Raw genomic sequence first — 23,807 nt, 5'->3', positions numbered from 1 at the left:
GCAAATTGCTTAAAATGGAGTTGAACTCCCTCCATCTCTCTTTAACTGGAAATATAATTGCAACTCCTTGCACATTGCTCTGATTTTTTAAATCCTGTCACGCTTTGTTGGCTCACTGCTTTTCATCATACTGTTTATTAAAATAACCCTAGTCCTCTTTGATGCTGAAAGCCCAAGTATGTTATTGTTAGCTATTGCCAACTTACAATTCATTTTTATTTGATATTAAGGTTCTTGACTATTCATTTTTTAAGGTTTTTTTTTAGCTTTGGAGTTGGGGAGTGGGAATGGAGAAAGGAGAAAAGTAGGAAACAGTGAATGGCCAGTGGGAACCCTGTCCTGGCCTCAGGAATCTGGCAGTTACTGTCAAAGCATCCCCATGAACATTTTGTATGTTTTTCTATGAAACTTAGTCCCTATACCCTTGACTAGAGACAGGTAGAATGTGCCATGAGCCATGGATGAAGAACTATGTTATATATTCCTACTACAGTGATTGATGATTTAGCCACAGGATTATTTAACCCTTCAGAGTGTTGGGTGAGCTAATTCTAATTCATTTAATTGATTTTGAAGTGAAATTAAGATGGGTACTCGAATCTTCCTGACAAGGTAATTTTGCATTTAAATCTACATTAAAAACAGTGGGATGATGTCCAGGCAGAAATACTCCCTGGATGATTTCCAAAAATATCCTATATAAGGGGTTTGTGATTGAGAAATGTATTAGATTCCTTTAGGTCTGTGACAAATTACCATACACTTGGCTGCTTAAAAGTACAGACATATATTCTTGCACAGTTCTGAAGTTCAGAAGTACAACATCATTTTCATGATGCTGATATCAAGGTGTTGGTGGGCTTGCACTCTCACTGAGAGACTATCCTACTTCCATATTTTCCTCACTGGTGTTGTGGTCTAGTTGTCAGTGTGTCACAGAAAGGAGAAATGGCTCTCCTCTTCTTCAAAAAAAACTGTAGGACAAAACACATGAGATGGAAGAACTGTAGAAAGGAAGGAGGGAGAGGAGGCAGATAAAGTTTTGCTGAAACACACCACCTCCCCAGTCTGGGCTGTTGCTTGTAGAATCTGGCTCTGTTGAATACCTTCCTTTGAAAGCCTCTCTCAGTTTTGTTTTTTTTCTTAATTTTTTTTTGCATTTTATTTTATTTTTTTATACAGCAGGTTCTTCTTATTTATCTATTTTATACATGTTAGTGTGTATACATCAATCCCAATCTCCCAATTCATCCCACCGCCACCCCTCCACCCCACTTTCCCCCCTTTGTGTCCATACCTTTCTTCTCTACATCTGTGTCTCTATTTCTGCCTTGCAAACTGGTTCGTCTGTACCATTTTTCTAGATGCCACATATATGTGTTAATATATGATATTTGTTTTTCTTTTTCTGACTTACTTCACTCTGTATGACAGTCTCTAGGTCCATCTACATCTCTACAAAAGACCCACTTTCATTCCTTTTTTATGGCTGAGTAATATTCCATTGTATATATGTACCACATCTTCTTTATCCATTCATCTGTTGATGGGCATTTAGGTTGCATCCATAACCTGGCTGTTGTAAATAGTGCTGTAATGAACATTGGGGTGCATGTGTCTTATTTGAATTATGGTTTTCTCAGGGTATATGCCCAGTAGTGGGATTGCTGGGTCATATGGTAATCCTATTTTTAGTTTTTTAAGTAAGCTCCATACTTTTATCCATAGTGGCTCTATCAATATACATTCCCACCAACAATGGAAGAGGGTTCCCTTTTCTCCACAGCCTCTCAAGCGTTTGTTGTTTGTAGACTTTCTGATGATGCCCATACTAACCAGTGTGAGGTGATACCTCATTGTAGTTTTGATTTGCATTACTCTGATAATTAATGATGTTGAGCAGCTTTTCATGTGCCTCTTGGCCATCTGTATGTCTTCTTTGGAGAAATGTCTCTTTAGGTCTTCTGCCCATTTTTTGATTGGTTTTTTTTTTTTTTGATATTGAGCTGCATGAGCTGTTTATATATTCTGGAGATTAATCCTTTGTCCGTTGATTCGTTTGCAAATATTTTCTCCCATTCTGAGGGTTGTCTTTTCATCTTGTTTATAGTTTCCTTTGCTGTGCAAAAGCTTTTAAGTTTCATTAGGTCCCATATGTTTATTTGTGTTTTTATTTCCATTACTCTAGGAGGTGAGTCAAAAAAGATCTTGCTGTGATTAATGTCAAAGAGTGTTCTTCCTATATTTTCCTCTAACAGTTTTACAGTGTCTGGCCTTACATGTAGGTATTTAATCCATTTTGAGTTTATTTTTGTGTATGGTGTTAGGGAGTGTTCTAATTTCATTCTTTTACATGTAGTTGTTCAGTCTTCCCAGCACCACTTATTGAAAAGACTGTTTTTTCTCCATTGTATATCCTTGCCTCTTTTGTCATACATTAGTTGACCGTAGGTGCATGGGTTTGTCTCTGGGATTTCTTTCTTGTTCCATTGTTCCATATTTCTGTTTTTGTGCCAGCACCATATTGTCTTGATTACTGTAGCTTTGTAGTATATTCCAAAGTCAGGGAGTCTGATTCCTCCAGCTCCGTTTTTTTTCCCCTCAAGATTGCTTTGGCTAATCGAGGTCTTTTGTGTCTCCATACAAATTCTAAGATTTTTTGTTCTAGTTCTGTAAAAAATGCCATTGGTAATTTGATACGGATTGCATTGAATCTATAGATTGGTTTGGTTATTATAGTCATTTTCACAATATTGATTCTTCCAATCCAAGGACATGCTGTATCTCTCCAACTGTTTGTGTTATCTTTGATTTCTTTTATCAGTGTCTTATAGTTTTCTGAGTACAGGTCGTTTACCTCCTTAGGTAGGTTTATTCCTAGGCATTTTATTCTTTTTGTTGCAATGGTGAGTGGGATTGTTTCCTTAATTTTTCTTCCTGATTTTTGTTGTTAGTGTATAAGAATGCAATATATTTCTGTGCATTAATTTGGTATCCTGCAACTTTACCAAATTCATTGATTAGCTCTAGTAGTTTTCTGGTGGCATCTTTAGGATTCTCTGTGTATAGTATCATGTCATCTGAAAACAGTGACAGTTTTACTTCTTATTTTCCAGTTTGTATTCCTTTCATTTCTTTTTCTTCTCTGATTGCTGTGGCTAGGATTTCCAAAACTATGTTGAATAATAGTGGTGAGAGTGCATGTCCTTGTCTTGTTCCTGATCTTAGAGGAAATGCTTCCAGTTTTTCACTATTGAGAATGATGTTTGCTGTGGGTTTGTTGTATATGGCCTTTTAGGTAGGTTCCCTTTATGCCCACTTTCTGGAGAGTTTTTATCATAAATAGTGTTGAATTTTGTCAGATCTTTTTCTGCATCTATTAAGATGATCATATGGTTTTTATTCTTCAATTTGTTAATATGGTGTATCAGATGGATTGATTTGTGTATATTGAAGAATCCTTGCATCCCTGGGACAAATCCCAGTGGATCATGGCATGTGATCCTTTTAATGTGTTGTTGGATTCTGTTTGCTAGTATTTTGTTGAGGATTTTTGCATCTATATTCAGCAGTGATATTGGTCCATAATTTTTTTTTTTGTAGTACCTCTGTCTGGTTTTGGCATCAGGGTGATTGTGACCTTGTAGAATGAGTTTGGGAATGTTCCTTCCTCTGCAGTTTTTTGGAAGAGCTTGAGTTGAGAAGGATGCATGTTAGCTCTTCTCTAAATGTTTGATAGAATTCACCTGTGAAGCCATCTGGTCCTGAACTTTTGTTTGTTGAAAGATTTTAAATCACAGTTTCAATTTCATTACTTGTGATTGGTCTATTCATATTTTCTATTTCTTCCTGGTTCATTCTTAGAAGGTTATACCTTTCTAAGAATTTCTCCATTTGTTCCAGGTTGTCCACTTTATTGGCATAGAATTGCTTGCAGTAGTCTCTTGTGATGCTTTGTATTTCTGTGGTTGTCTGTTGTAACTTCTCCTTCTTCATTTCTAATTTTATTGATTTGAGTCCTCTCCCGCTTTTTCTTGATGAGTCTGGCTAAAGGTTTATCAATTTTGTTTATCTTCTCAAACAACCAGCTTTTACTTTTATTGATCTTTGCTGTGGTTTTCTTTGTTTCTAATTCATTTATTTCTGCTCTGATCTTTATGATTTATTTCCTTCTACTAACTTTGGGTTTTGTTTGTTCTTCTTTCTCTAGTTCCTTTAGGTGTAAGGTTAGATTGCTTACTTGAGATTTTTCTTCCTTCTTGAGGTAGGATTGTATTGCTATAAACTTCCCCCTTAGAACTGCTTTTGCTGCACCCCATAGGTTTTGGATTGTAGTGTATTCATTGTCATTTTTCTCTGGGTATTTTTTGATTTCCTCTTTGATTTCTTCAGTGATCTCTTGGTTATTTAGTAAAGTATTGTTTAGCTTCCATGTGTCTGTGTTTTTTACGCTTTTTCCCTGTAAGTCATTTCTAATCTCATAGTGTTGAGGGCGGGAAAGATGCTTGATCTGATTTCAGTTTTCTTAAATTTACTGAAGCTTGATTTGTGAACCAAGATGTCTTCTATCCTGGAGAATATTCTGTGTGCGCTTGAGAAGAAAGTTTAATCTAAGGTTTTTGGATGGAATGTCCTATAAATATCAATTAAATCTCTCTGGTCTATTATGTCATTTAAAGCTTTTGTTTCTTTATTAATTTTCTGCCTGGATAATCTTTCCATTGGTGTAAGTGTGGTGTTAAAGTCCCCCACTATTATTTTGTTACTATCGATTGCCTCTTTTATAGTTGTTAGCATTTGCCTTATGTATTGAGGTGCTCCTATGGTGGGTGAATATATATTTATAATTGTTATATCTTCTTCTTGGATTGATCCCTTGATCATTATGTAGTGTCCGTCTTTGTCTCTTGTAACATTCTTTATTTTAAAGTCTATTTTATCTGATATGAGTATTACTACTGCATCTTTCTTTTGATTTCCATTTGCATGGAATATCTTTTTCCATCCCCTCACTTTCAGTCTGTACATGTACCTAGGTCTGAATTGGGTCTCTTGTAGACAGAATATATATGGGTCTTGTTTCTGTACGTCTTCAGTGAGCCTGTGTCTTTTGGTCAGAGCATTTAATCCATTCACATTTTAGGTGATTATCAATATGTATGTTCCTATTACCATTTTCTTAATTGTTTAGGGTTTGTTTTCATAGGTCCTTTTCTTCTCTTGTGTTTCCCACCTAGAGAAGTTCCTTTAGCATTTGTTGTAGAACTGGTTTGGTGGTGGTGAGTTCTCTTAGCTTTTGCTTGTCTGTAAAGCTTCTTTTTTTTTTTTTTTTTTTTTTTTGGGTACACGGGGCTTTCACTGTTGTGGGCTCTCCCATTGTGGAACACAGGCTCTGGATGCACAGGCCCAGTGGCCATGGCTCATGGGCACCACCGCTCCACAGCATGTGGGATCATCCCGGACTGGGGCACAAACCCGTGTCCCCTGCATTGGCAGGCAAACTCTCAACCACTGTGCCACCAGGGAAGCCCTGTCTGTAAAGCTTCTGATTTCTCTATCATATCTGAATAAGAGCCTTGCCTAGTAGAGTAATCTTGGTTGTAGTTTCTTCCCTTTCATCTCTTTAAATATATCATGCCACTCCCTTCTGGCTTGTAGAGTTTCTGCTGAGAAATCAGCTGTTAACCTTATGGGAGTTCCCTTGTATATTATTTGTCATTTTTCCCTTGTTGCTTTTAATAATTTTTCTTTGCCTTTAATTTTTGTCAATTTGAGTACTGCGTGTCTCAGAGTGTTTCTCCCTGGTTTTATCCTGGCTGGGACTCTCTGCACTTCCTGTACTTGGATGGCTATTTCCTTTCCCATTTTAGGGAAATTTTCGATTATAATCTCTTCAAATATTTTCTCAGGTCCTTTCTCTCTCTCTTCTCCTTCTGGGACCGCTCTAATGCAAATGTTGGTGCATTTAAATGCTGTCCCAGAGGTCTCTTAGGTTGTATTCACTTCTTTTCATTCTTTATTCTTTATTCTCTTCCGTGGCAGTGAATTCCACCATTCTGTCTTCCAGGTCACTTATCCATTCTTCTGCTTCAGTTATTCTGCTATTGATTCCTTCTAGTGTATTTTTCATTTCAATTATTGTATTGTTCATCTCTGTTTGTTTGTTCTTTAATTCTTCTAGGTTTTTGTTCTTTAATTCTTCTAGGTCTTTGTTAAACATTTCTTGCATCTTCTCGATCTTTGTCTCCATTCTTTTTCCGAGATCCTGGATCATCTTCACTATAATTATTCTGAATTATTTTTCTGGAAGGTTGCCTGTCTCCACTTCATTTTGTTGTTTTTCTGGGGTTTTATCTTGTTCCTTCATCTGGTACATAGTCCTCTGCCTTTTCATTTTGTCTGTCTTTCTGTGAATGTGGTTTTCGTTCTACAGGCTGCAGAATTGTAGTTCTTCTTGCTTCTGCTGTCTGCCCTCTGGTGGATGAGGCTATCTAAGGGGCTTGTGCAAGCTTCCTGATGGGAAGGACTGGTGGTGGGTAGAGCTGGGTGTTGCTCTGGTGGGCAGAGCTCAGTAAAATTTTAATCTGCTTCTCTGCTGATGGGTGGGGTTGTGTTCCCTCCCTATTGGTTGTTTGGCCTGAGGTGACCCAGCACTGGAGCCTACCCAGCTCCATGATGGGGTCAGTGGTGGACTCCAGGAGGACTCATGCCAAGAAGCACTTCCCAGAACTTCTGCTGCCAGTGTCCCCATCCCTGTGGTGAGCCATAGCCATCCCCCGCCTCCTCAGGAGACTCTTCAACACTAGCAGCTAGGTCTGGTTCAGTCTCCCATGGGGTCACTGTTCCTTCCCCTGGGTCCTGATGCACACACTACTTTGTGTGTGCTCTCTAAGAGTGGAGTCTCTGTTTCCCCCAATCCTCTTGAAGTCCTGCAATCTAATCCCACTAGCCTTCAAAATCTGATTCTCTGGGAATTCCTCCTCTCATTCTGGACCCCCAGGTTGGGAAGCTTGACGTGGGGCTCAGAACCTTCACTCCAGTGGGTAGACTTCTGTGGTATAATTGTTCTCCAGTTTGTGCGTCACCTACCTAGCAGTTATGGAATTTGGTTTTATTGTGATTGTGCCCCTCCTACTGTCTCATTGCAGCCTCTCCTTTGTCTTTGGATGTGGAGTATCTTTTTTTGGTGAGTTCCAGTGTCTTCCTGTTGATGATTATTCAGCAGTTAGTTGTGATTCTAGTGCTCTCACAAGAGGGAGTGAGTGCACGTCCTTATACTCCGCCATCTTGAACTGATCTCCCCTAATTTCTTGATTTCGATGGTAGTATTGTGGTTATGTAAGAGAATGTCCTTGGTATATACACTAAAATATTTGAAAGAGATGGGGCAGCGGGTTGGCAACAGCCTCAAATTATCCTGGAAAAAAATCTTATTTGTACTAAAGTTGAAATTTATTTATAAGTTTGTGATCACTGGCTCGTTTGGGGCAGCCGAGATGGGCATGGCTCAGAGATCTTGGGAGGAACTGGCCCCCCGGGGAAGACCGGCTATTCGGACGTAGAGCTGGTGAGAATGGAAGGCAGGCTGCTAATAGCTCTGTCAGTGAAGCAGCGCCATGGGTGCCCACCCGAAGTTTCAGCACTGCTGTGAGACTCTATCTCAGTTTTTAACTTTGCAATATAGATTTGGTTACCCATTCAAAATTGCCCTCTCACATGGTGCAATCAAGACCTTGTCTGTCTTCATCTCCCACTGCAAAGTTTTATTAATCTTGGAGTGAATTCATTGCTTCATGTCCACTGTGAGCTCCCTGCCATGGTATGTGGACTTGAGATGAAAACCACTTGATGTATGGTTGGAGGATAATAGACTTCTCTCACCCAGACTGATAAGTCATTACAGGCCCTTTCATTCAATAAATCTGTGCTGGGTCCTGGCTTGCACTTAGTGTGGGAGAAGGGAGAATGTGAGAAGAGTTGAATATTTTCTAAAGTGCTGTTCAGCCTTGTACATACGACTTGGTGATAGATGGCCATAGTACACATGATCTCTGATCCAGACAGAATATAGGGGATTCTTGGATTGGGGAAAACTTGCAGATGAAAATAATGAAGTTAGGCTCCTGAACAGGTTTTGAGAGAGACAGAGAGAGAATGCAGCTAAGACTCACACTCAGGAGAAGAGCAGTTCCAAATGCCTTGGCAAGGGAATGGTATATATGGGCAGATTTAGACCCTTTTCAGAGCCATGATGTGCTTCTTAAACTGGAGTCTACAGAAAGACACTGAGGACTTCACAACTTCTCAATTAGAGAAACTCTGGCTTAAAATGTAGTGCAAAACTTTATCCTGATATCTTATTCTTTCCCTAATCTAATTCCATCTGCCTCTCTTAGCCTACTTTTCATTCCTCCCACTGTTTTTCCAGTTAGACTGGGCTACTCAGAATTCCCCAGACTTCTCACATCTGTAACTTTATGCGGATCCCATTGCTCCTCCGAAACATCACGCTATCCTTTCTCCTCATCCCCTGGCCCTCTCCCATAATAAGCCCCCTGCCAAGGGTTCCAAGTCGGCTCCCATTCTGCCAGATGCCAGGTCCCTGGGCACTCAAGCTCCAGATGCTCACTCTTCCTCACAATTTCTGTAGCAATTTAAGCTTTGAAAAGTGCCTTCTTGGGTACCCTGCTGCTCTGGATTGCTGTTTTTTTTTTTTTTCTTTTTTTTTTTGCTGCCATACGTGGGCCTCTCACTCTTGTGGCCTCTCCCGTTGCACAGTACAGGCTCCAGATGCACAGGCTCAGTTGCCATGGCTCACCAGCCCAGCCGCTCCACGGCATGTGGGATCTTCCCAGGCTGGGGCACGAACCCATGTCCCTTGCATCAGCAGGTGGACTCTCAACCCCTGTACCACCAGGGAAGCCCTGGATTGCTTATATTTTTAACTTGTTTTATCTTTTGGACAAGAATGTTTGGCTTTACAATTGGGTGTCTCCTTTCCTATTTCCTATCTCTTCAAAAACCAGAATGCTTATTGTAAATAAGTAAAAAGATGCCCATTTCTATCTTTGAGAGTTGGCAAAACCAACCACTGAAATGATGTTGTCGAGAACTCACCCTTCTCTTGTCTACCGTTCTAATACTCAGGCACAATGCTGGCCTGCCACTTCCAACTAACACTGCTTGTGATCAACAAGTTATCTGTGGGTGAATGAGGGACAGAAGAGATGGTGAGCAGAGGGGATCTGTGATCAAATAGGCAGGGTAAAGGGCCAGTAAACAACTAGGAGTGGCAGGGTCTCTGCAAAAGACTGCCAAGAACAGCAGTGCTTGATGTTCAATTGGATGTTATTGCAAAACAGCCTCTATCTCAGCATCAAACCTCTAGTTCAGTCTATTTCACATAAGAGTTGTATGAGTGTATTGGTGTGTGGAAGATAAGGAAAGCGACTGATTTTCATATTTGAATCAATTAAAGTGAAGTAATGATTATGAGGCTTCCTTCAAAGGTAAACATGAAATAGTAAGCACTGAAAATATTTGGAGAAATGTGAGTTGGTGATATGAGTTTGCAGCCAATCTTCTGCGGATCTCATGGGAACAGACCTCAGGTGATTTTGTGACTGGTCCAAGGGATTTGGGGGCTAGAAAAAGATATGATCACGAGGTGGCAGTAGCACACACACGCTGTATTGGGCACTTTGAGAACAGGTTTGCTTGGGCAAGTCCCTCCCAGCAAGAGTCTGGGGTAGCAACTTGGAAGAGGAGGAGGACAAGGAATTCCTGGGGAAAGAAGGATTAGGAGGGAGCTTCCTAATTAGGTGAAGTGACTCAGAAGCATGGAGGAATCTCTGGTCAGAAAGCTCTGAAGGGCCTCAGTGGCTTGGGGTCTTTATGATGCTGGGCTTACCTTATCTATGGCTACAGATGTTGGACACAGCTTCATGGCATATGCAAAGCAGGCAGGTTCAGAACGGGTAAAAATCTGCTTATTTGGGCTATGAATAAAATATTTCTACGTGTAAAAATTTCACTTTGGTGCCACTAGGCTTTTGAGCTAATGGGTCTCAACTATAGTGAAGAAAATATACAACTTAGGGACCAATACACAGACACCATCTTTGCTTCATTTATATAACATACATCACACACACACACACACACACACACACTCACACACACATCCACAGACTCGCATATACTTACAGGATCGGAGTCCTACCATATATGGGGTTTTGTAGCTTTCACAATAATAGCTTAAGCATTTTTCAATGTCAATAAAAATTCTTCCAAAACATGATCTTTAATGGCTGCACATTATTTCATCATGAGCTTTTCCTATGATTTACCAAGCCCTTATTTCTAATATTTTCTTACAAGTAGCTTATTGTTTCATACCTACAGATACGTAGTGATGGAACCGTAAGTCTGTTGTTGATTTTTAGTTCTACAGAATCGATGGTTGAGCTGGGGAATCATGAAGTGATTTCTGAAAATAATGTTTGGAAGAGATTTCATTCAGATTTCAAAATAGTTATTTATGCATCAATTTATTTAACAATATGATTAATGGTCTAAGCTTGCAGATATGTTTTAATCAAAAAGCAACTGTGCTTATCAAGAAAATATATTATGCAAAGAGCACTCAATCATACTAGGCCCCTGAACAATCTTAGTTTTGAAGTGAAGACCAGACCGTATCTGGTTGCATTACCAACTGTATCAAATCATCATGCCCCAAAACATCTAAACAGATAGTCACTTGCTTAGGAATGGCACTTCCCCATTTTAAATGGTGTAAGGAAAATGCTATTTAAAACCTTGGCATCCTTTGCAAAGAGTGGATGAGCTAGAGGAGGAGGCACAATGATGGTGTGACTTCTCCTTTCCTCCTTGTGTGCTGTGTGTATGTGTGGGGTGGGGCAGAGGAGTCTGAACCACAAGATGTGCTGTAAGAACAACACCAGATCAAACAACACGACTCCTGCACCTCTGAGGCAATTGCAGTGCTGAGTAGATATTCTCAGGGTTCTTCCCACTCTGTGACCATTTATGTAATAGATGCTGTGTAAATCTAAAGGGAAAAAAAGGAGAAAGGAAACAAAATGAGGTTTACTGACTTATGGCAGGCAATTTACATAAGACACATTTCTCTACATAATTTTTTTGAAATCACTTTGTAAATTTTATTTATTTACTTATTTTTTTTGATGTTGGGGGTAGGAGTTAATTAATTAATTAATTATTTTTTTCTGTGTTGGGTCATCGTTTCTGTGCGAGGGCTTTCTCTAGTTGTGGCAAGTGGGGGCCACTCTTCATCGCGGTGCACAGGCCTCTGTAAATTTTACTTTTTAGTTTTATTTTTTATTGAAGTATAGTTACTTTACATTATTGTGTTAGTTTCAGGTATATAGCATAGTGATTCAGTATTTTTGCAGATTATATTTCATTATAAGTTATTACAGGATAATGGCTATAGTTCCTTTGCTATACAGTAAACCCTTGTTGCTTATGTATTTTGTATATAGTAGTTTGTATCTGTTAATCCTATAACCCTAATTTGTCCCTCCCTTTCCCCCCTCCCCTTTGATAACAATAAGTTTCTCTTCTAGGTCTGTGAGTCTGTGTTTTGCATATAGATTCACTTGTATTATTTTTTAGGTTCTACATATAAGTGATATAGAGTATTTGTCTTTCTCTGTCTGAGATATTTCACTAAGCATAGTATTCTCTATGTCCATTCATGTTGCTGCAAATATCAGTATTTCATTCTTTTTGTGGGTGAGTAATATTCCATTTATATATATATATATATATATATATATATATATATATATATATATATATATATATTCATATAACATACCTTCTTAATCCTATCATCTTTTGATGGATTGCTTTCCTATCTTGGTTTTTGTAAATAATGCTACTATAAACATTAGGGTGCATGTATCTTTTCAAATTATTATTTTTTTGTTTCTCTGTGTATATACCGAGGAATAGAATTGCTGGATCATATGGTACATCTAGTTTTAGTTTTTTAAGGAACCTCCATACTGTTTTGCATAGTGGCTGCATCCATTTACATTCCCACTAACAGTGGTAGGAGGGTTCCCTTTTTTCACCATCCTCTCCAACATTTGTTATTTGCAAACTTTTTGGTGACAGCCATTCTGACCCATGTGAGGTGATACCTTATTGTGGTTTTGATTTGCATTTCTCTAATAATTAGCAATGTTGAATATCTTTTCATGTGCCTGTTAGCTTGTCTTCTTTGGAAAAATGTCTGTTTAGGTCTTCTGCCCATTTTGATTGGATTATTATTTTTTCTTTAAACATCTTTACTGGAGTATAATTGCTTTACAATGGTGTGTTAGTTTCTGCTTTACAACAAAGTGAATCAGCTATACATACACATATATCCCCATATCTCCTCCCTCATGCATATCCCTCCCACCCTCCCTATCCCACCCCTCTAAGTGGTCACAAAGCACTGAGCTGATCTCCCTGTGCTATACGGCTGCTTCCCACTAGCTATCTGTTTTACATTTGGTAGTATATATAAGTCCATGCCACTCTCACACTTCGTCCTAACTTACCCTTCCCCCTACCCATGTCCTCAAGTCCATTGTCTGTGTCTGTGTCTTTATTCCTGTCCTGCCCCTAGGCTCTTCATAACAATTATTTTTTTGTTTTTAGATTCTATATATATGTGGTAGCATATGGTATTTGTTTTTCTCTTTCTGACTTACTTCACTCTGTGTGACAGACCCTAGGTCTATCCACCTCACTACAAATAACTCAGTTTTGTTTCTTTTGTTTCTTTTTATGACTGAGTAATATTCCATTGTATACATGTGCCACATCTTCTTTATCCATTCATCTGTCGATGGACACCTAGGTTGCTTCCATGCCCTGGCTACTGTAAATTGTGTTGCAATTGTGGTCCATGATGCTTTTTGAATTATGGTTTTCTCAGGGTATATGGCCAGTAGTGGGATTGCTGGGTCGTATGGTAGTTCTATTTTTAGTTTTTTTAAGGATACTCCATACTGTTCTCTACAGTGGCTCTATCAATTTACATTCCCACAACAGTGCAAGAGGGTTCCCTTTTCTCCACACCCACTCTGGGATTTATTATTTGTAGATTTTTTGATGATGACCATTCTGACTGGTGTGAGGTGATACCTCATTGTAGTTTTCATTTGCATTTCTTTAATGATTAGTGATGTTTAGCATCCTTTCATATGTTGACTTGTGCCTGTGTTCTGGTGGATGAGGCTGAATCTTGTCTGTCTGGTGGGCAGAACCGCTTCCGGTGGTGTGTTTTTGGGTGTCTGTGACCTTATTATGATTTTAGGCAGCCTCCCTGCTAATGGGTGGGGTTGTGTTTCTGTCTTGCTAGTTGTTTGGCATAGGGTGTCTAACACTGTAGCTTGCTGGTCATTGAGTGTAGCTGGGTCTCAGCGTTGAGATGGAGATCTCTGGGAAATCTTTCGCCATTTGATATTACATGGAGCTAGGAGGTCTCGTGTGGACCAGTGTCCTGAACTCGGCTCTCCTACCTCAGAGGCTCAGGCTTGACACCTGGCCAGAGCACCAAGACCCTGTCAGCCACAAGGCTCAGAAGAAAGGGAGAAAAAAAGAAAGAAAGAAAGAAAGAAAAATAAATAAAAAATAAATTGAAATAAAATTAAAAGTTTTTATTAAAATAATAATAAATAAATTGAAATAAAATAAAAGTCTTTATTAAAATAAAAATAATAAAAAATAATTTTAAAAAATTAAAAAAATTAAAAACTAATAAAGAAAGAAAGAAGGAAGAAAGAAGAAAACACACAAACCAAAAAATAAATCCACCAATGATAACAACCACTAAAAACTTTACTAAAAATAAAAGAAAAACAGAAAACAAACAAAAAAAAATGGACAGACAGAACCCTAGGACAAATGGTAACAGTAAAGCTATACTGACAAAATCACACAAAGAAGCATACACATACACACTCACAAAAACAGAAATAGGAAAAAAAATTATGTATATTGTTGCTCCCAAAGTCCACCACCTCAATTTTGGGATGATTCGTTTTCTCTTCAGGTATTCCACAGATGCAGGGTACATCAAGTTGATTGTGGAGATTTAATCCACTGCTCCTGAGGCTGCTGGGAGAAATTTCCCTTTCTCTTCTTTGTTCGGGGTGTTACAGCTCCTGAACCGCTCCTGGGGTTCAGCTTTGGATCTGGCCCCCCCTCTGCGTGTAGGTCACCTGAGGGTGTCTATTCTTCACTCAGACAGGACGGGGTTAAAGGAGCAGATGATTAGGGGGCTCTGGCTCACTCAGGATAGGGGGAGGGAGGGGTACGGAATGCGGGATGAGCCTGCGGCAGCAGAGGCCAGCATAACATTTCAATAGCCTGAGGCATGTCGTGTGTCCTCCCTGCGAAGTTGTTCCTGCATCACCACGGGACCCTGGCAGTTGTGCGCTACACAGGCTCCTGGGAGGGGAGGTGTGAATAGTGACCTGTGTTTGCACACAGGCTTCTTGGTGGCTGCAGCATCAGCTTTAGCGTTTCATGCCTGTCTCTGGTGTCCACGCTGATAGCAGCAACTTGCGCCCGTCTCTGGAACTCGTTTAGGCGGTGCTCTGAATCCCCTCTCCTCACGCACCCCAAAACAATTGTCTCTTGCCTCTTAGGCAGTTCCAGACTTTTTCCCGGACTCCTTTCTGGCTAGCCGTGGTGCACTAGCCCACTTCAGGCTGTGTTCACGCTGCCAACCCCAGTCCTCACCCTGCGATCTAACCTCCGAAGCCCGAGCCTCAGCTCCCAGCCCCGCCTGCCCCGGTGGCCGAGCAGACAAGCCTCTCGGGCTGGTGAGTGCCGGTCGGCACCGATCCTCTGTGCAGGAATCTCTCCGCTTTGCCCTCCGCACCCCTGTTGCTGTGCTCTCCTCTGTGACTCGGAAACTTCCCCTTCTGCCACCCGCAGTCTCCACCCGTGAAGGGGCTCCTAGTGTGTGGAAACCTTTCCTCCTTCACGGCTCCCTCCCACTGGTGAAGGTCCCATCCCTATCCTTTTGTCTCTGTTTATTCTGTTTTCTTTTGCCCTACCCTGGTATGTGGGGAGTTTCTTGCCTTTTGGGAGGTCTGAGGTCTTCTGTCAGCGTTCAGTAGGTGTTCTGTAGGAGTTGTTCCACATGTAGATGTATTTCTGATGTATTAGTGGGGAGGAAGGTGATCTCCACATCTTACTCTTCTGCCATCTTGAAGGTCTCTTGATTGGATTATTTTTGATTTTGAATTTTATGAGCTGTTTGTATATTTTGGGTATTAATCCCTTGTTGGCTGCTTCTTTTGTAATTATTTTCTCCCGTTTCATAGGTTGTCTTTTCATTTTGTTGATGGACTCCCCAAAATAATCCTGTAAATTGTGTCTCCAATGTTCAGATGAGGATACTAATCTCACAGATATTTTAATGACTTCCTTAGTATCCTGGCTGAACCATACTTGAATCTAGATCTGAAGCTCTTCAAAATCTGTGCTATTTCTATAAGATTGTACAGAGAGTTTCAAATATCCAGGAGAGTCCATTGAAACCACTATGTAGCTGAACGTTTGTCCTTGATTCTTTTCCACTGCCCTGTCCATTTACCTTTCCTTAGAGTTTTGTCCCTCCTTTTGGTTTTGTACTTCTGTTCCTGTCTGATGCCCCGCCCTTTCATTCTGCCCTTTGGCTGCCCTAGGAAATTACTGAGATAGGTATATGAACAAAAGTCAACTTTTTCCTCCATTTCTCATACCAAAACACCTGTGTTTCTGTTCTTAAACTGTCCATTTTGAACCAAGATAGTAACTAGTGTTAATGACAAGAGTTATCTATCATTAGGTGTTAATGATTGATAATAATATCATACTTTTTTCCACCAAAGAAGTAATTTCTAATATACATAACTCAATACTTTATAGGTTGGTGAGGCAGGGAGGGTGTTGATATGTTCTTAGTCTTAATTCAGAGAATAGTGGTCAAGAGCAAGGGTTTGGAAGTCAATTGGACCTGAATTCCGATGTGGACTTCCCAACTTACTATTTTATTTTTGGCAATCTACTTTACTCTTTGTGTCTTATTTTCCTCCACTGCAAAATGAAGGTGATAATACTGTCTACCTCCTAGGGTTGTTTAAGTATTAAGGGACATATCATACATAACTTGCTTAGCAAAGTGTATATCACATAGCTCTCAAAAAATAACTACTATGGGGATTTCCCTGGTGGTGCAGTGGTTAAGAATTCACCTGCCAATGCAGGGGACATGGGTTTGAGCCCTGGTCCTGCAAGATCCCACATGCCATGGAGCAACTAAGCCTGTGCCACAACTACTGATCCTACGTGCCACAACTACTGAAGCCCGTGTGTCTTGAGCCCATGCTACGTAACAAGGGGAGCCACTGCAATAAGAAGCACGTGTGCCTCAACGAAAAATAGCCCCCACTTGCTGCAACTTGAGAAGGCCCATGAAGCAACAAAGACCCAATGCAGCCAAACATTAATTAATTAATTAATTAATTTAAAAAATACTACTATAAAAATAATAGGCATAAATTAATTATTTTCTGCTGAATCCACCTGTATATTAGGCCAAAACTCTTAACACACTTCATTGACTAATGTAGTGTTTACTCATCACCAGTTATGTACATTGCATGGCCGGAGACATATGGGGAAAGGAGCACTAGGGAGTTTAAAGGGTTGGCTTTCCATTAGCTTCTCACTTAGAGACAATAAGAAATAGATCCAAGCATTTTCTGTTTCCTTCCTATGTGTGGCTCCTAATAAGAAATGTTCAAGCCCTTATTTAAATGGTCTCAATGCCAAAAAGTACTGCCCACCCTTGAAAAGGAAATCAACAAGTAATTACTGAAGACCTCTTTCTTGCTCAGCCCTGTACCAGTCTAGGGAATGGAGGTGGGCTCCCAAGAAAGCATGGGTTCCATGCTCCTCAGTTTACCCTTGGACTTTTCAGATTTAAACTGAATTCCAGTTCACATCATTTTTTTTCTTAATCATGGTACCTGTAGACTTGTTTACCTGCATCTCATTTTGTCCCTCCCTCTCATTACTTCTGAGTTGGGTCCTGTTCATAGGCATTATGCTAAATAATGAAAGAGCCTTACAACCAACTACACATCCTCTCCCTAAGGCAAGTATACAAGTCCTCTAGGTTGCAGAACTCACAGCAGGAAACAGAGAGAGATGCTTAGAAAACTTGATAATGCTAAGTGTTGGAGAGTATATAGTACCCTTGTAGGACATTTGGTCCTGTGCAAAATATCCAAAAGAGATTTGTAGTCTGTAAGACATTTGGTCCACACCAAAAGGTTCTTGATATTTGGTCCTGTCCAAAGCCATTTGGCATGGGCCAAATATGCTCATGGATATTTTGGGTAGGACCAAATTTCAAGGACCTTTTGGCATGGATCAAATGTTTCATGGACCAAATGTCTTGTGGACATTTTGGACAGGGCCAAATATCTGCTAACCTATAGAACAATTGTAATTCTCACATATTACTGCAAACAATGCAGAATGGTACAACCACCTTTAAAAACAGTTTGGAAGCTTCTTTGTTAAACATATACCTACCATACAAGCTAACAGTGATGTTTCTAGGATTCTACTCAAATAAAATGAAAACTATCTATACAAAGACTTACACACTAATTTTCATAGCACTTTTATTCATAATAACTCCAAACTGGAAACAACTTATACATCTATCAACAAGTGTTAATGAGTAAATGAATTATGATAATAAAAAAACAATGATATGCACAACCAAACAGATGAATCTCAATATTTTGCTGAGCTAAATAAGCCAGCCTGAAAAGAATGCATACTGTATGGTTTTATGTATATACAATTTAAAAATATTCCAAACTATTATATAGTGACAGAAAGTAAATTAGTGATTGCCTGGCAGCTGGGAATGAGAGGAGCATTGACTGAGATGAGGCACAAGGGAGCTTTTTGGGATGATGGAAATGTTTTATGTCCTTATTGTGATGGTAGTTACAAAGGCATGCACATTTTTCAAAACTTTTTGAATGTACACTTAAAATGGGTGCAGTATATAACTTGCCTAGCATAGTATATGCTTTATATTCTATACTATGTAAAAATATGTTTATGTTGTATATAAAATGATTTAAAAAATAAAAGGTAGGTAAAAATTTCAGTTGTCACACAGCAAAGTTATCCAGAGACATAACTGCATTGGTCATGAATCTATTTAATGTTTACTAGGCACATTTATTCATTCGCTCAATCAATAATTTATTCGCCCATTCATTAAGCACTGACTGCATGCCACATCAAGTGTTGAGTACGGACCTCACAGAGATCAAAGGTGACTTTGTAACCACAACCCATTTGAAGTTTTAACAATTAGACCAACGTGAAAATAGTTGCCATGGAGGAGTTCAACTGGGAGGATCAGTGAAAGTTCCTGGGATGAGGTGATGCTTGATCTAAGTCCTGGGAAGAGAAGTGGGTGTAGATGCTCTAGGCAGAGGGAATATAACATATGCAAAGCCATGGCAGGGGTGGTTCCTAGGTCTGAAGTAAAGACTATAGATGTGTGAGTGGTGACCAGTGAGGGGCAGAAAAGTGGGCACGGGCCGTGTGATGGACTTTGGGGTTTTGCCTACTTTCTGTTTGGTGTAAATGAAGGCCTTTAAGCAGGAGAATGGCATGCATTCACTATGGTTTAGAACAGTCGAGCTCGTCTCACTGTGGTGCATTGACTGAAGAAGTCCAGAATGAGCAGAGAGCCCAGTTAGGGAATTGCTGGGATAATCCAGTGGTGGTGGTAGGAATGGCCTCTTCTCACTCTTTGTAATATGTAACAAGTGTCTTCCAGCTCCATGTGGTGCTGCCCTTTCTATTTGGTTCTACTTTTGTTTGTCAAGTATGTTTACTTTGGCCAAGGGCATTTGGTGCTCACCCCTTCTCCCCGATGCTTTGTGAAGCATGTCTTATCTTGATGCTTCTTCTTTCCCTTCTATCTTTTCTTAAATACAAGCTGGGGGATGACATGGTTTTCTTTTAGGCTTTATAGGAAATATGAGTCCTATTTGATTTTGCCTCTGAAAGGAGTGCTGCCATGGATGATTTCCCCCATTAATTCAAAGAAACTAATTTTCTGAGTCTGCCTCAAAACAGTATTTACAATAGAAAGTGTATGTACTCTCTCAATTGACTGGTATCTACTGAGTGTCTGCTCTGTGTCCCAGACTCTGTGAGGGGCTGGTGAGTTTGCTAGCTGGCTTGATGGATGACCCAACACCTCCCCACAGAGCCACCCTGCTCCTCACCACAGGGTTATTGTTCTCTGTACAAAGGTCTGTGGAGATACTTGGAAATATAAAAGGTAGTCTCTATCCACACCTGACATATAATTTTGAAGGGAAGGAAACTGCCTACAAGGTAAGACAAAATGGGAAAAGCAACATAAAAGAGGTCAGGAGAGGTTGGTGGAGTATTTTAAGTGAAGGAGAGCGCCTCCCCCTGGCCCCCACCGCAGAACAGTGAGTACTCAGGTTTGGCTGTTCCATGCAGAGGTGAATTCCCCCAGAGGTCATGTGAACACTTACAATGGGCTGGAGACTCTGTTATGTGCTGGAAACACCAAGTTGAAGGAGAGCAGACCCTACCTCTGTTAGCGAATCAAACCTGGGTCCAATTATCCACACACAGTAAAGCCAATCTACTGACACTGGGTTGTGGTGAAGGAAAGTACAGCATTTATTGCAGGGTCTAAGCAAGGAGAACTGGGAGCTCATGCTCAAAAGACCCAAACTCCCCGGTGGCTTTCAGGGAAGTGGTTTTAAAGACAGTATGAGGGAGGGGGCTGCAGAGTGTGTGATTAGCTCCTGCACAATTCATAGATTGGTTGGCAGCAAGGTGAAGTTTCAAGCGTCATCAACCTTCTGGTTTCAACCAGTCTAGGGTCTGTGTCCTTCTGGGCAGCAGTTTTCATCTGGTGGGCGTTGGCTTCCTGTAAAAACAACTCAGGACTGTGCTTCAGACCTTTGTCTCTATTTTTCAGGGCACTGGGAGTTTGGTGATTCTGCAATGTGGTGGATTTATAGTCTAAATTGTTACCAGTTTCCAAGTCCAACAGCTATTTTTTTTTTGTTTCTATATCTTCACATTCCTTTTTTTTAATTAATTTTTTTTATTAGAGTATAGTTGATTTACAGTGTTGTGTTAGTTTCAGGTGTACAGCAAAGTGAATCAGTTATACATATATGTATATCCACTCTTTTTTAGATTCTTTTCCCACATAGGTCATTACAGAGTGTTGAGTCTAGTTCCCTGTACTATACAGTAGGTCCTTAGTAGTTATCTATTTTACATATAGCAGTGTGTATATGTGAATCCCAATCTCCCAATTTATCCCTCCCCCTCTTACTTCCTGGTAACAATAAGTTTGTTTTCTACATCTGTGACTCAATTTCTGTTTTGTTAATGGGTTTATTTGTACCTTTTTTTTTTTTAAGATTCCACATGTAACTGATATCATAGGATATATCTTTCTCTGTCTTACCTCACTCAGTATGACAAGCTCTAGGTCCATCCATATTCCTGCAAATGGCATTATTTTGTTCTTTTTTATGGCTGAGTAATATTTCATTGTATACATGTACCACATCTTCTTTATCTATTCCTCTGTTGATGGACATTTAGGTGGCTTCCATATCCTGGCTATTGTAAATAGTGCTGCAGTGAACAATGGGGTGCATTTATCTTTTTGAATTATGGTTTTCTCTGGATATATGCCAAGGAGTGGGATTGCTGGTACATCTTCACATTCCTAATTGTTAACTCTTGACTCAGCCTTTTGAGACTCAAGGGAAGCCTGGGAGACTAAAGTGAGAGCCTTTTACTTCAAAGGACAGGAGCACAGGGGCTTATATACAGTTTTAGTCCTCCCTTTTCTTTGATACTCCTCAGTCTTGAAGGGAACAGGTTCAGGAAAAGAAAGGGAGTAAAGTTTGGGATAGTTTAATCATAAACTCAGCATAGGAACTCAGTTTTAGGGGGATTTGATTTTACCTCCAGGAAGTCCTGGAGGCAGATTAGTCTGTAAAATGCAGTCATCCTCTTAAATTTGTTATTATTGCTTCATTCCTTAATCTTTGTAAACATCCCTCAGCTCTGTGGAATCAGAGTTTGATTAAAATACTGATTTTTAGAAGAGCCCTACATGTCATTGGGCCTTTGTAAGTGTACCGTTCCAGGTAAACCTAAAGGTTCAGGTATGGAGGCCTTTAAAAAGGAAAACAAAGATGGAGGACCTACTTTACCTGACTTTTAAGACTTACTATGAAGTTACAATAGTCAAGATATGATATTAGTGAAAGGAGATATAAATAGATTAATGGAAGAATATAGAGAATGGAGAAGGCCCACACATATATGGTCAAATGATTTTCAGCAGGGAACCAAAACAATTCAATAGGGAGTCAACCTTGACCCTTACCTTACTCCATCCATGTACAAAAATCAATTTGAGATGAATTATAACCCCCCAAATAAAAGATAAAACTACAAAGTTAGTTAGTAGTTAGTTACCACTACAAAGTTAGCAGTTAGTTTTGGAGAAGAGCTTTGTGACACTGATTAAGCAAAGATTGTTTAGAGATAAGCCAGAGAGCATGAACGAGAAAGGGTATTTGAGGCTTCCCCATTTGGAGAAAACTTGTTTTGAGACCCCTCTAGATACATCTTTCATTTGGAGAACTGGTTCCTTGACTCACCTTCTGTTCCACTTATTCAAACATATTAAACTCATATGTGTGAGCCCCAGGGAACTTTGTTTTAAAAGCAAGAACAAAATTTCAAAACTGAAGACAAATCAGACACAAACCTCCATGCATTTCTGAAGTCTAATCTCTAGTATCTAGTATCAAGCTGTATTATAATTAAAACCTCTAAAATCAGGACACTGTAATCTAATTGTGATATACAGTGTCAGAGAGAAAACACTCAGAGGCGCACACACCCCTACTACAGAAAAAGAAGGACACGCCTGCCATGCTGCAGGTACATGGGACATATTTTATATGTGTGGATCCAGTTATAGAAATGCCATTAGAGGAGGGGAGCAATAAAAACAGTCCATTAATGTTTTAAACGTTGGTAAAAAAAGCACGGCCGGGTGAGGAGCAAGTGCTTAAAGAACTTACCTTTAATATAAACGACATTCTCGGTTATATGACCCGCAGCAAATCGGCTTCAGCTGCGTTTTTATTTACCAATTTGTGTTTGGTGTTATCACTTGGAGATGTTCCCCTATTCCGTTTTACGGCAGCTTTTACATAAATTTCGAGGACGATTGGGGTGTAAAACTGTCAATTCCCAGCAGCTCATAAACTAATGAATTTAAATTTTAAATGGGGGATTTTAAAACATGTGCAGGCTGTTTTCCTTATCTGATGGTATGTATTGCCAATGATAAGTGGCAATCTGTAAACGCTGGGGATGGCTCCCTTCAGAAACGTGACAAGGAAATTCTCTCTCCTCTCTCCCTCCTTCCCTTTTCTCTTTCTCACTTTGTTCCTTTCCTGTAAAATATCAAACTCCAGTGAATTTCACCTTTGCAGAAGACATGACATAAGTTGTTTTTAAAATTGATGTGTACCAGAGAGACTTTATTCACTCCCATAAATCTCTTTCCCACTCCCCTTTATACCTTTACTGCCACTCAGGTCTTTCCTCTGTTCTTCGTCCAGGTTATTACTCCCCTATGACACACTGACAGACACACACACAGAAACACACACACACATTCACCTTTGAGAACCATCAACATAATCAAGTAACCTATATAGAAGCACTTTTACTAGCTAAAGAAATAAATAGCAAGTTCCTATTTGAAAATCTATTAGGTCCTTGCTAGATTCAAAATCAACCAGCCTTACTGATAATGGTTAAGAAGAAAAAAACAAAAACACTAACCAATCAAATACTATCAATCTGATGGTCAGAGAAATGCATTGTCTCTTTTTTCTCCCTCTGGTACTACTTGCTTCCTTATTCCTATTCCTTCTGTAACAACAAACAGATTTCAAAGAGATGCAAGAAACAAAATACATGAGGTTTCTACTTAGCCCAATGTCTGGTTTCCTTTGGATTCGATGTGATTATATTGCTCTTTTGGTGTTTTGGGGATCTAGATCTAGAATTTAGGTGTGTTTCTCCTGAAGCTTTCAATGGATGGTTGGTCTGAAGATTTAATGTAAGTATCAAACCAAATGAAATTGCTGTTTCGGTCATGTTGCATTAAGTGATGCTATTTGTTCTGGTTCAATAATTTTAGAGAATTAATGGGATTTCTTTTCTTTTTTTCAAATAGTCCACAGAGTTTTTTGGAGGTTCTGTTTTCTTGTTCTGTGTTCTTTTAAACAGCATCCTAAGAGTGACACTGAGGAGAAATGGTCTTTGCTTCTTTGACTTTGTTTCCTGAGTACTAGCATAGTGGTGCATAGCTTATGGTATGCACTTCGTGTGCTTTGTCCAAAGAACAAATCAATAAAACACAGCAAATCCCACCAAGAAATTGACACACTAAAGAAAAAAAAGATTCAAAAGATTTGCCAGAAAGACTTTTTGACCTCTGTTTTCATTGCCCAGAGGCCATTGCTTCTTACTTTCAGGCTCTTGGGTCAGTGCTGGACCAGTGAGTTCATTGGTCTGGTGACTTCAAATGAGAAGGTAATCTATTTGGATTAGGTTCAGGAGTGTTT

General features: G+C 39.7%; 1 protein-coding gene across 5 annotated transcripts in view; it reads left to right on the top strand.

The window, feature by feature from the left end:
- CTNNA2 (catenin alpha 2) overlaps nucleotides 1-23,807 on the top strand; it is a 1,046,049-nt gene that overhangs the window by 461,366 nt on the left and 560,876 nt on the right. The window lies entirely within an intron of this gene.

This window comes from Mesoplodon densirostris, chromosome 14, assembly GCF_025265405.1.
Source record: "Mesoplodon densirostris isolate mMesDen1 chromosome 14, mMesDen1 primary haplotype, whole genome shotgun sequence".
Classification (NCBI taxonomy): Eukaryota; Metazoa; Chordata; class Mammalia; order Artiodactyla; family Ziphiidae; genus Mesoplodon; species Mesoplodon densirostris.
The sequence above is the reverse complement of the archived record's forward strand: the minus strand, read 5'-3'. Positions and strand labels throughout refer to the sequence as shown.